Below are 13,105 nucleotides of genomic sequence, written 5' to 3'. Positions count from 1 at the left end.
CGATGCCTTACGATTCCAATCAGGATGCTTTCTCCCGTGCTCCTGTCCTCACATGGTCACGTAACTGACGCAGGTGACTACATTAACACTTTGTCTGTAACATACTCAGAACACCTTATAATCGTTTTTTTTTTTTTTTTTTTTTTTTTTTGGATATGATTGTCTTGTTCAGTATATCCTATAACTATAGAAATGTGCTTAAAAAAATTTTCGTATTGAGTGTTTTGAAGGCTTTAAGCGAGGATTTGCTTTTTTGGGGAAATGTACTGCACTTTTCATTATTCACATACAATTACCTTTACATTCAAATGTGTTTCATATATATTTAAAGCGTCTTCAAAGCTACATATTGGTGTCTATTACTGCTAATGGAGCAAAGTAATGATAATGCAAAACATTGTAAAAAAACGTTTGTAAGCATTTTATCGTACTTGTGTATGTCGCTTACCTACGTTGCACTAGGCAATTAAACTGAATCGTATAAAATATTAAATTCAAGCGAAAAAATCAAACGTGTTCCATTACGTGGTGCCGTTTCACTTTCATAAAACTGGTACGAATCCGCAAATGGATGCATAGCTAAACTGCTATCACAACTACCTTATTTTATATCGAAGAAGTGCCTGAAAGGAGAACACATCCAATACCCGATGGGATGCCAACTAAATCACTTCAGGTACACCAACTTTAGGTAGACAAACCAACTAAATGAAAAATATAAATTTCGAAATACACCCTGTTTATATGAGCCAAGGATAGAATTCCGACTCGGCCACTGGTTTGCTGGTTAGTTATAAATTTCAAAAGACAAAAAAACACTGTCTGACAGGTAATCATTTCTATGTAACAATTATATATGAATGCAGACGTCCAGCATCAAATTTTGGTAATGGATAGGTGAAAATAGTATAATTTCAGAATTCCTCAGTTGCAAAATACACATTACAACTAATCTGGCTTCTATCTATTGTTATATACATTGTAGGAGGAACCTAGACTTTCAGTATATCACACAATAACTAAATGGTATTCATCTGTTTTGATAATATACTACAAAGCTTAAATACAAAGTTAAATCTTTTTTTGCCCTGCAGGTAGAGCGTAAGAGTTGTGCCTGCTGCCGTAATTGTATGATCGTAATAGGCAACTGAATTTAGAATACTGTTCTTTCTTGTTGACTGACGGTCTTTTTTAATAACGTCTACCTTGACACAACCTCACGTTTGCCCTTCTATTGAGTGCTCGCCCATGTGAGGTAGGCTCTAGGTTCTGTCCCCTGGCCAAGACACACCATAGTCTATAAAAAATTGTAGTTTCTGCTCCTGCTTAACGCTCAGCATAAAGGGAGTAGGACGAGTGGTTCGCCTGTTGTCAGTATAATGCAACCGGGTGGAGTGTGTTGCTTTGTGTGTTCAGACAGGATGCTTCAGTGATATTGCACTATAAAAAGGGCAACAGTTCCACTGTACAAGAAGTAATACATTGAATATACCCCACGATATCATCATCTTACATAGACAATTTATGTACGTATTTTTTTTATTCAGGAAAATTCCATAAATGTTGTGGAATTATCTGAAGAACCATGAGGAAAACTTGTAAAATAAATCATTATACATGCTAAGAGCATTGCAATAACATAGCAGTTTGTTTGGTATAAATGCATCATCATTCCCTTCCGTGTGTATACATACAATATATCTGTGGTGTATTGTTATTTTTTTTCTACATTTTGAGACATATATGTTTTAATGGATACATTTTTTATGGTGGCGTTGTTAAGATATCTATCGCTTCTGAAGAAAACAACACTGAAAAACAAACATTTGGAGAACTCATTTATACAAAAGACACTCTACGATGACGTTGTTTAAATAGCTATCGTTTTTGTTTAAAAAAAATAGAAAACCCATATATCAGAAAAGACACTCTACGATGACGTTGTTTAAATAGCTATCGTTTTTTTGTTTTAAAAAAATAGAAAACCCATATATATCCGAAAAAATACTCTACGGTTACGTTATTCAGGTAGTTATCGTTTTTAAAAAAGAAAACATACAAAAATAGCAAACTCATATATACCAAAAGAAACTCTACAATGACGTTGTAAAGATAGCTATCATTTTTAAAGAAAACAAGCAGAAAAAAAAAATTCAAAAACTAATATATAGCAAAAGAAATCCTACAAGGGCATTGTTTAAACAGCTATCTTTTTTTAAGCAAGCAAAATAGACAAAAATTAGAAAACTCATAAAAAAGCAACTCTACGATAAAGTTGTTAAAAGAAAAAAAAATAGAGCAATAATCAATTATAAAACTAATACATACCAAAAGAATCCCTGTTGGTGAGGGTGACACTGACTATGCTGTATTCCTGTTCCAGATCCACCATCCACCAATGATACGGGGGCTTTCCTTTCTGCCGGTTGGTGTGACAACATGATCCAGCCCCGTACCTTGGGTTAGCATTGCCGTCCACTGCCAGAGAAGCACCCGCGGAGTTAAAGGTACTACTTTGTCCCTGGCAGGTTTTTTAAAGAAGGCAGCGTTCATAATTAGTTCCGCTTTTGGTTCAGTTGAGCATATCGTGGTGTGTCCTGTCAAAACATAAACAGTTGTTGTATTTGGTAATAAGCCATTTCACACTCAGGAAGCGGCAAAAAACTATTAGAGATAATATGTCATAACAAATCGCAACATCTCGGAGAAAACAGCTAATTGTGTCTTTTGTTGAACATACTTATTTAATCAACCTGATTAAAATCTAAATCTTTATTATAAATATTGTTAATTATCCGGACAACCGAATTTGGTTTCCTTAGTCAATAATAAAAACCGTTTCCTTCCATTTCCGTACGGATTGTGAGTATTCCAGACTATTGACGTCCGGATAATCGAGGGATAATACTCTGGTGAAGGTTTAAGGTGATAGTGATGATTATCAATAGGGAAACTAATTGGCTATGAATTTTAAATCGTTTGTTGTGTTATTATAGGTCCAGTTTAATGAACCAATGCGTAATTCACGGTTACGCTATGTTTCTTAAAACTATAATTCATTTCAATTCCGAAAATAATGATATGATAGACGGTCTAAGATAGTCGTTTTTTTCTTCTATGAGATACTACTTTAAATAAGTAAGATGTTTGTTTTCTTTGATGCTAGCAGATTTATTACGCAAGACACATGACAGATTATTATCCTATTGATTTCAGACTGAATATAGAGAACGTTGAACCCATATCGCCATCTTAAACCTCTGTCGTTAATCATACAGAATACGTAAGTAAGGCCTATGGTACTACAGTAAGTACCGTTACATTATCAAATCAGCAGAAGGAAATATCCTAGGGTTAAATCATATCGCCCATTTGTTTGCGTTGTGTACTCTAGTATTTGTTATGTTATAGTTTACATGTCACTTGTTTGGTTTTCACTATCACTGAAAGAAATAATTTCTATATTGATAAAAAATAAAGAAATCATTTATATTATTATATAATTACGTGTTTATCAGACGTATATAATGCGCTGCATTTAAGAATCCTATAGCACTAAAGGGATGACAAATTTGCAACACCAAGAAATATTAATCTTGTTAGATCCAAGTATTTTTGAAAGATTACAGTATTATCAAAATGCTTTCTGCTTTCAATGTTCTTCATAGTGTTAGGGATTAACTGGAATATATCTAATAAGTTATGGAGATATGATAATAAACTATCTGTGTGTTCGACAGTTTTATATTATGTCACCATAACATAGAATTATAATAAAATTAATCCTTATAATTCAATTCACTAAGAATAACCTCTTCAGAATTCCAAATTTATTTTTTATGAAATCAATACGCCGTAGTCTCAGTCAATTAGACGCGTTGTGACAAATGGAGACGCCATTTTTTCATTTACGGGTTGATAAAATAAATTTCTAAGCCCACTCATTTTGCCTGAAGAATTGAAGTTTATAGCCCAAGATATATATAATTGTGTAAAATTATTATATCCTTCCTTTGCAGTAGAATGATACACAAAATGTACGAAAATACAATTTAAAGAATTGATTGCATGACCCGCACATTATCGAGTACTCACTGTAATTAATCAATTCGATTGGATAATATACAATTGTATGTCTGATGTATATATTATATTTGCTCAAAGGACCACACAACCTGTCTCATGATATGTCGACAGAACCTTACGTTTTTCTAAGACATATTCCAGACGTGGATACTACGGCAATAATAGAATGATGAAAATGGCTTCACTATATGAACTGGTAAAAACAGTTTCAACTGGTTTTCGCTTTTTTAAATTTTGATTGTCTGACAGTGAATTGCAGTCTGTATCAGTATTGTAAAAAATAATGATGATCAATGGCCTTTCATATTTTGGGAAACAAATTTAAGATAGTTGCTTTGGTGCAGTTTCTGGACAAATTGTTTTCGATATCTTGGACGATATGTTATTGGATACTTCTTGTTAAACAATTCTGAAAACATGAGTTGAACGCTCGTCCCTGTAGGGAAGGGTCTGGGTTCTGTCCCCTGATCGGGACACACCATAGTCTATAAAAGTGGTAGTTGTTGAATACACCCAAACCTATAGCACACACGGGAGACAGACCTTATCGACCCCGTTTGTAGATAGGACTTTCATCATATCAACCAAATCAAACCAACTGACAACACAATTATTAATAAAGTTATATGTGCCGTATTTTTCATACTCACGAATCAATATGAGCTTTTAATATGATATTCTTTACCAAATGTTACCAACAGTTTGAGAATTACAGTACATTTAATGCATATGTTTTAATTTTACATATACAAATAAGAGCTGAAAATCAATTTTGGCAGTACGGTCAAAAATCATCATATTTGCATCAATAGTGAAGAATAATGAGTCTATCCGGTCAAACGAGGTAAATTTCCCCCTTTAATATACAAAAGGCAACATTTTTTAGAGTCTTTTAAAGTCATTTAAATGATTTAATCATTTAATTCATGAAACCTTATGGTTTTCAATAGAGTAATGAAGAAAACATAACAGGTCAAATTTTTGCCCATCTACGACAGTATTACATACTATAATATATAATTTCATAATTTTAAACAATATACGATCAACTTACCTTGGCCATAGGACAAGCAGAGAAGAAAAACAGAAACGTCCAAGAACATCTCTAGAAGCACTAGACTGAATAACTAAACTGCTTTATCGACAGGGAAAAATCGATTGTTATATGAACTGGTTCACTCCAAACGCAGTACGCATGCGCAGTTTCTTTTCAAGATGACTTGATTTATATATGTATTGATGTATTGATGACATATAATATGTTGTATCCTTAGAGAGATTTTTATGGCAGTAAATGTATTACTCTCCATGAATAGTTAAGTTACGGGTGATGAAACAAAGGGTTCCTTCCTGCTCCATGATTTTATTAATGTTTAAATAATTTGATTTCAGTAATACGAAATAACATAATATATAACTACTTATATATCTCCGGGTTTTTTTTAAAGTTGTAGGCTCTGTCGCCGAGAGGACATAAACAATATTTATCTTTTGGACAATAATCGTGCATATTACACATATTCTGTATCTTCCCTTGCGAGTAGGTATAGATTTTGACCTCATGTGTTTTCGAGCGTAACGTCATTCTTTTCGGAGAACACGACGTGAATTGCGATCACAAAATAATGACGTAACAATCGATACCTATCCGCAAGGGAGCTAACCTAACTGTAGCATGCAAAGACGGAATACATCTAATTATATCAAAATATATTCAAATTATATTTTTGTCACAAAAGACTAATCCGTCTGCTCCTGTTTTCAATAGATAAAGCATATCATTTGTCGGCGTGTAGCAAATTGAAGTAAAAAACGGTTTTATTGCATAAGACTGAACACGACAAATCCTTTCAATAATAAATGAATTTTCTTCTCCGTCATTGAAGGTTATATCGGAACAGTTGGAATAAACATTAAACAGTTGTATATCAATATCGATCTCTAGTAGAAATACATTGTCCAAATGAGTTGATGCATATGCATTATCGCTCCATAAATCTCACATGCTTAATGCTCACATGCTTAATTTGCCTATCATAAAAAGTGGAACCGGTATTGTTATCTACATTTTGATAGTTGTACCGATCATGAATTTTGTATTGTATAAATGTGACGACAAATATAACATGCTGCTTTATAGCAAACTAATGTTAGAGTTGCACAAGTTGCACAAGGAGGGGTTGTTGAATAGGGAAATGCGTTCAAGATACTGAGTATTTTGTAGTTGTAAAAGACATTTTGCGACTATATTTTATCATACAATAACATACAATAAAATGAGGTTTCTATGTGCGACAACTTATATGATGAGATAGGTAGATTAAGCTTGGTATTTGGTGTGCATCAAAAGAAATCGGTTAATTAAAAACGGTGCGATGTATATGTATTCTCTCCAGGTCTGTGATTGGTTAGCGCTGGCTTAAAGGATATCTCTCCAGGTCTGTGATTGGTCAGTGTTTTCTGGTTTTTTTTTTTTTTTTTTGTCGTCTGAATTCAGTTTTCTGTTGCCATGGTGGTGGGTATTACGAGTGATAGTTATCCATGAAATGTCAAGAATGCCAATAACTGGAGTTGTAAGACGATATCGTTTGTAACTTGCCAGCTTGCCCAGGTTAAGATTAATAGAATCAAACATGGGTCCGTCAGGTTGACAGGGATAACTCAACCCGAGTGAAAGATTTTGGCTAGTCAACCCGAGGCTTGCCGAGGAGAGTTGGTGGCCACAATCTTTCACGATGGTTGAAATATCCCTGTTCACCTGACAGACCCATGTTTGATTCTTTTTCTCCCATAATGACGACGTCACGTCTTCGTCCATAGCGCATGTGAGCTATATTTCCTCTACCCCGGTAACAGACGAGTTTTCTTTTCCTAGCAACCGCGGGATAACTCTGTGAAGTAAGGGAGAAAATCTTTTGCCGACTAAAATATTCATCGCAGCTTAGCGATAACTTTGTTAAAAGGCACTTATTTCTGTATATGAATTCCGTAACGTACGGTTTTCTCCCTCCAATTTATAAATAACTGTACATTACAACCTCATTTAATTAACTGAACGTATTTTATTTACATTTGTAAAGTTACTTGAACAATGAACACATCGTTGTCGAACTATTCCGTATTTGCTTATTACATAATCACCTCCCTTGCACTTAGGTATCCATTCTGACGTCATTATTTTATGAGCGAAACTCTCGACGTTTTGTTCGCAAACACCTGACGTCACAATCATTAGCTACCCACAAGGCAGAAAACTCTGTACTTTGTAAGCATGGAATAAGCGGAGATGTCCACGGCACAGTGACATACACTTCACACCAATTAGCCATCAAATTATCATTGCCAACTTCAATTCCTGCCTTGGTGCGTTATTTCATGCGGCAGTTCAATAACATAACTCTTATAATGTATTTACTACTTGTAATACATTCCGGAAATATATATCATCTGGATCATTTTATACACTCATTACGAAACAAAATATAAATAATTAATAACTCCATCCTGTGGACACGATTTCGAAGACACGTGAAGCAGCTGTCAATTTCAGTGGTTTTTTTCTCCTGGTAATTCGATTTTGTTGAGTCTGGGTTAAATGGAATGTCCTTAAATGACATTAATTAAGAGTATTCTGTTCCATTTTGGTCAGTATTTGTCCACATGAATGGGAAGTTTGACAATTTCTAGTTTCGTAAACGAATCTCAAAAGCTTCTTAATAATATAGTCGTTATAAATAAATACACAGAAAGGAACTTAATATTTGAAAAGGGCGGGTTCCGAATATTAGCATTAAAGATAGTGTTGTTTTGAGTTTATATGGATGCTGTTTTATCTGTTTGTAGGTGTGAGACTACAGTCTAATGTGGGAGAGTCAGTGAGATCAGCCGGAACGCTAACATTGATGTTAACGAAGATGTCTTTTTTCATAATTAACATCGCGTAAAGGCTTCGCAACGTTGCAATTGCATTCAAGTTGTTTTTATATATAATTTAACTCAATACATGATGTTTATATAGATGTTTTATTTATTGATTTATACAGTGCCGTCAATGAATCAGGTATATATAAACATCACCCTAATATAAAATTCATTATAATGTTCATAATGAGGAAAAACTGTATAAAGCTAGTATATTAATAATCCGAAATAAAAGGCCAAAATAAATAAATTCAAAGTAAAATCAAAATCATTTCTATGGAATATATATTCAACCACTATAGGGCCTTCTTCAGTCCGAAATAACACTAACATATAATGTTCACAATTTGATTGTTCAGTATTCGCTGTATATTGAACCATGATCAATTTTTAGAGAGTCAGTACATTTCAGAATGGAGAATACGACTTTTGTGTTTACCAATACATAACAACCAGTTAAGGAACATATCATTAGACTGAAGAAGGCCCTATAATGGCTGAATATATATTCCATAGCAATTATTTTGATTTTACTTTTAAATTATTTTGGCCTTTAATTTCGGATTATTGATATACTAGCTTTATACCGTTTTTACCTCATTGTAAACATATCAAGATAATTACATTACTTTCAGATTGTCGGAAACAAACATGAATAAAATCCTTCATCTTATTTTCTTTTCTTGCTTTCTTTCTTTCTTTCTTTCTTTCTTTTCTTTCTTTCTTTCTTTCTTTCTTTCTTTTTCTTTTCTTTTTTTTTTTATTTATTTATTTATTTTTCTTTTATTTTGTTAGCTAGTTAATGTAAATATGCAAATATTCTCTTAAACTACATGTGTATGTTTTTTAGGATTATCAAGCGCTGCTAAATTATATGGTGACGTTATCTTTTATTCGTGTTTCTTATATTGTTTGTTTTTTGTTGTCGTAATATCAGTTATTAATATTTTATTTATCAAGATATTTATACATTTATATGGTAAATATGGCATTTAATACTTAGCATTTTATATAAACCATCTACCATTGTTTTACTATTCCCTGCCTCGAGATATTTAAATGATAAATTTGGTATTTATGATGTATATCTTACCATATCATTACATATTGTAATGAAGGTAAATACCAATTTAGAGGAGATCAGTATGTCTTATATTAACTATTAATATTGATAGTGAAAGTTATTGTTCATCAATCATGTTTATCAATAGCGTTTTACATGTATTAAATATTAGGAACTGCAATGCAAAGTACCGATGTACTAGGTTTCATTAGTGCATTGGAAGTATTATATGACAATTTCCCATTTGCTGGAAAAGCTAATAAAAAAAGCTGGCTCATTCCAACTTTTTCATATTCCGGCAAAATTATTATATATTACCATTAAACGGAGGCCACTGATAGTAAAAAAATCATTATTCATAAAAAGTTAGGAGTTATTCCCTTTCACCAATTAGAAACGATCGAATCGTTAAGAATTGCATGTCAGATAATAAGATTCTTTTTTAATCTTTTTATTTTCTTTAATGCCCTAGAAGCATGTTAGAAGGCTACCAACGTTGGACCCTTGGTATCAGCCTTCAAAAATATAAACAATCAATCGGATCCCTTCGGAGAAATTTCCGGTATTTTCCGAAGATTGACGGAAATTACTCCGAGATGTTGCGAATGTATACACACTCACCATACTACTTACACAAGGCTTATCTCATCCTCACACACTATAATCATTTATCACATAAACAATAACACAACTTTTCCTCATACATGTACAGTCTTTTTATAATACGAGAGAAAACAGAAACTGAAGTTATACATACAGCTTTCATAATATGAATATAAGAATTAAGTTAACTGGAATGTGGTGATACCACTATGTATGATATTTGTTCGTGTGATATAGCATAGCTGCTATAGAAAACAAGAAATTGCACTGGTATATTCCACCCATCTACGTCTGAGGTCTACCTAAACAATGGAAGCTTAGTTGCTTTGATTAATATACGAAACAATCTGGGATGTAATATCCGGAAGTGCACTCCTTTCTAAGCTACAGTTCGATACAAAATATAAATATTAATTACACAAAACCGTTTTTGGCATTGTGATAAATTGTTTGAAATTATTTCATTACACTTATTGTAAATATCGTTTAGTATTGCAAAGTGGTTTATTTATACAAAAATGTTACATTTATATCAAAATGATTATGATTTCTGATTTGACAAACACAAATCAACTTTTTTATATCATGAACTTGTTCAACCATAATTGGTTATGTATGCATGTTAAGTCATGCGCTCTTTGCTCCATAACGCCGCTGATGTAAGGTGTACTTAAGATTTAAAACGTGTGGTTTGTTAATATTTCCTTTATCATTCCTCTCTCAGGCATGGTCATGTTGCAATACTTTGTCGTAGAAATTATATATTAGCGTTATTGTCACAGGTTGTTACACAGGTATAATTCATATAGATCTATATAGGCCATGGGCTAGGAGGGTCCCAAATGGACCCCCCCCCCCCCCCCAAACCTCCGAACCAATATTTTTGATACCACATTTGTCTACTTCAGTTGAAAAATGTCTATGTTATGACTATTTTTCATTTTTCAGTGAAATTCGAGATGGTGGCCATCTTGATGACGTCATAACCGGAACTTATACGATGTTAACATTGGTTTTGGTTGTTTTTGTTGCTTAAACTGATTGACAAGTGGTCAAAAAACTTATTAGAAATAATAGATTGTTGTTGGGAAACATTTTTGCTGCGTCAAACAAAATATGAAAAATTTGCTGAAAAATCACCATTTTTGAGCTTTAAATCCGATTTTTTCATTTCCTGTGTAGAAATCACTACATATATAGGATTGTTTGGTCCTGATATGTATTTGTTGTTCTATTGTGGTCATTTTGATACCTCATTTGTCTACTTCGGTTGAAAAATGTTAATGTTATGACTATTTTTCAATTTTTAGTGAAATTCGAGATGGCGGCCATCTTGATGACGTCATAACCGGAAGTTCATCCCAACTTATGCAATGTTATCATTTGGATTTGTGATCAGTGGGTCATAAGGGTTCAGAAAAATATTGGTTCGGAGGTTTGGGGGGGGGGTGCATGTGGGACCCTTCTAGCCCATTGCCTAATAGCTATGTAATGTTGGCAAGGGTTTCTACTATAAAAATAAGACACCATATGAATATACCGTGCTTCAAATAACACAAGGTTTTCACACACAACACATCACATACATGGAAGGCTGCCGTGAAATGACCGTAGCTGTTCATTGGACATGACGAAGAATCAACAAACAAACAAACAGTTTATCATTGTGACAGAACAAAAAACATTTTATTCAATATACACAATTATTATATACATCAACACAATTAACAAATAACACAGCCTTGAATTAAGATAGTTAATATATTACAGCAAAGATATAATTAATTTCATAATCATATATAATCAAGAACATCTATTTTCATTTAATAGTGACCTCATCTATGCAGACAGTCAATGTTAACTTCGTTATTTACCGTCCCGAATATAAATTAAATTATTCTTGAAACCATACAGGCATCTTATGAACAAAGCCCTATGCCAGTTTTTTCAATGAAATACCATAAACAAATATTCAGACGATAAATTGAATACTTGCACAAAAATGATTTTTTTTTCTTTTTTTCAAATCTGATCCATTTCAGTGGTCAATCTTTATGTAATTTGCTCATAAGAACAGACATTGACCGTGACGTCATTAGTCTGTTGGGATACGAATTTGTGGAAAATGATGTAATTTTATCACACAAAGTAAGTACGTAGCAATCACTGCTTGGGTTAAGAGCAGATAATTGATTTCTTGATTCCACAATATTTGCCAATGTTCATTTATTTATTTCCTTTAGCATATTGTAATATTGCAAAATTATATGGACTGGAAGATAATTGATTTATACGTCATTACATTGCGTGTAAAATTCCCGTCATTGTCTCTGCAAAATATGACGTTACACTCACACAAACATAACGTAGCAAACAAAATCTGCCAGCAAATTAGACATGTATGTAATACACAATAAACTTATTGACTGTACAGCATCCACTATACTAGAACACACCTAAGAATAAAGATTCTGCATGAGCATGCCCGAATAAAAACTTATCTTGATAGAAACAGATATGCATCATTTAAAACATTTATTATGACTATAATCGAACCTGTTTATAGTGAACTCCCAAAGTTCAGAAAAATTGTCTGTCTAGCCAGACAGTCGTTATACACAGGTTGAATTGTGTTGTTAATGTTCATGTGGGGCCCTAGAAACAGGTGGTCGTTATACTAAGGTGAACGCTAAGGCAGGTTTTATTGCTTACAAATATCATCTCCGTTAATATGGTTTCTAAAATAATAATCTTATTATTTTGAAAAAAATATATACATGTATTTATCAATTTTATCAATATCTATCAAGAGTTGTCTTTCTTTGCTGGTGCGGAAAACGACTAATACAACAGATACGGATATTTTTTACTTAAAAGTAAGAGAACAAAACGAAATGGAATTTATTGAAATCATTTCTACAAGTACACAATTATGAGGCTCATATTATTAATTGATATATATCTACATGAACTAATTAATATATCTACATATGTATCACAGTTTACGATGAACTACTCATTTATTGGTGCATTATATTTCATTCTTGTTACTTTTTTAGAATGTTATAGATACAAGTATAATGCTTTTATATTCTAACATTCAATAAGATATTACAATGATTCTCAAATTGTTCTCTATGGCAGGTATATAATTATTGAATACGTTCATTGAAGGGGGTGTTTTGAGAAACACCAAGAAAAGGTTGTGCAATTATAAAACTAAGAGAATGCGTAAGTAGACAATGTGTTGTTACTTGCAGCTGACGAAAACCTGATTCCTGAAGTCAAAGAAAATGTTTTAGGCAGACTTGGACACCTCAGTTGTTATATTCTGTATTTGCATATTACAGAGTTATTTCCCTTGCGGGTAGGTATCGATTGTTACGTCATTATTTTGTGAGCGCAATTTACGTCGTTTGCTCCGAAACGTAT

This window comes from Argopecten irradians, chromosome 9, assembly GCF_041381155.1.
Source record: "Argopecten irradians isolate NY chromosome 9, Ai_NY, whole genome shotgun sequence".
NCBI lineage: Eukaryota > Metazoa > Mollusca > Bivalvia > Pectinida > Pectinidae > Argopecten > Argopecten irradians.
Note: the sequence above shows the minus strand (reverse complement) of the source record.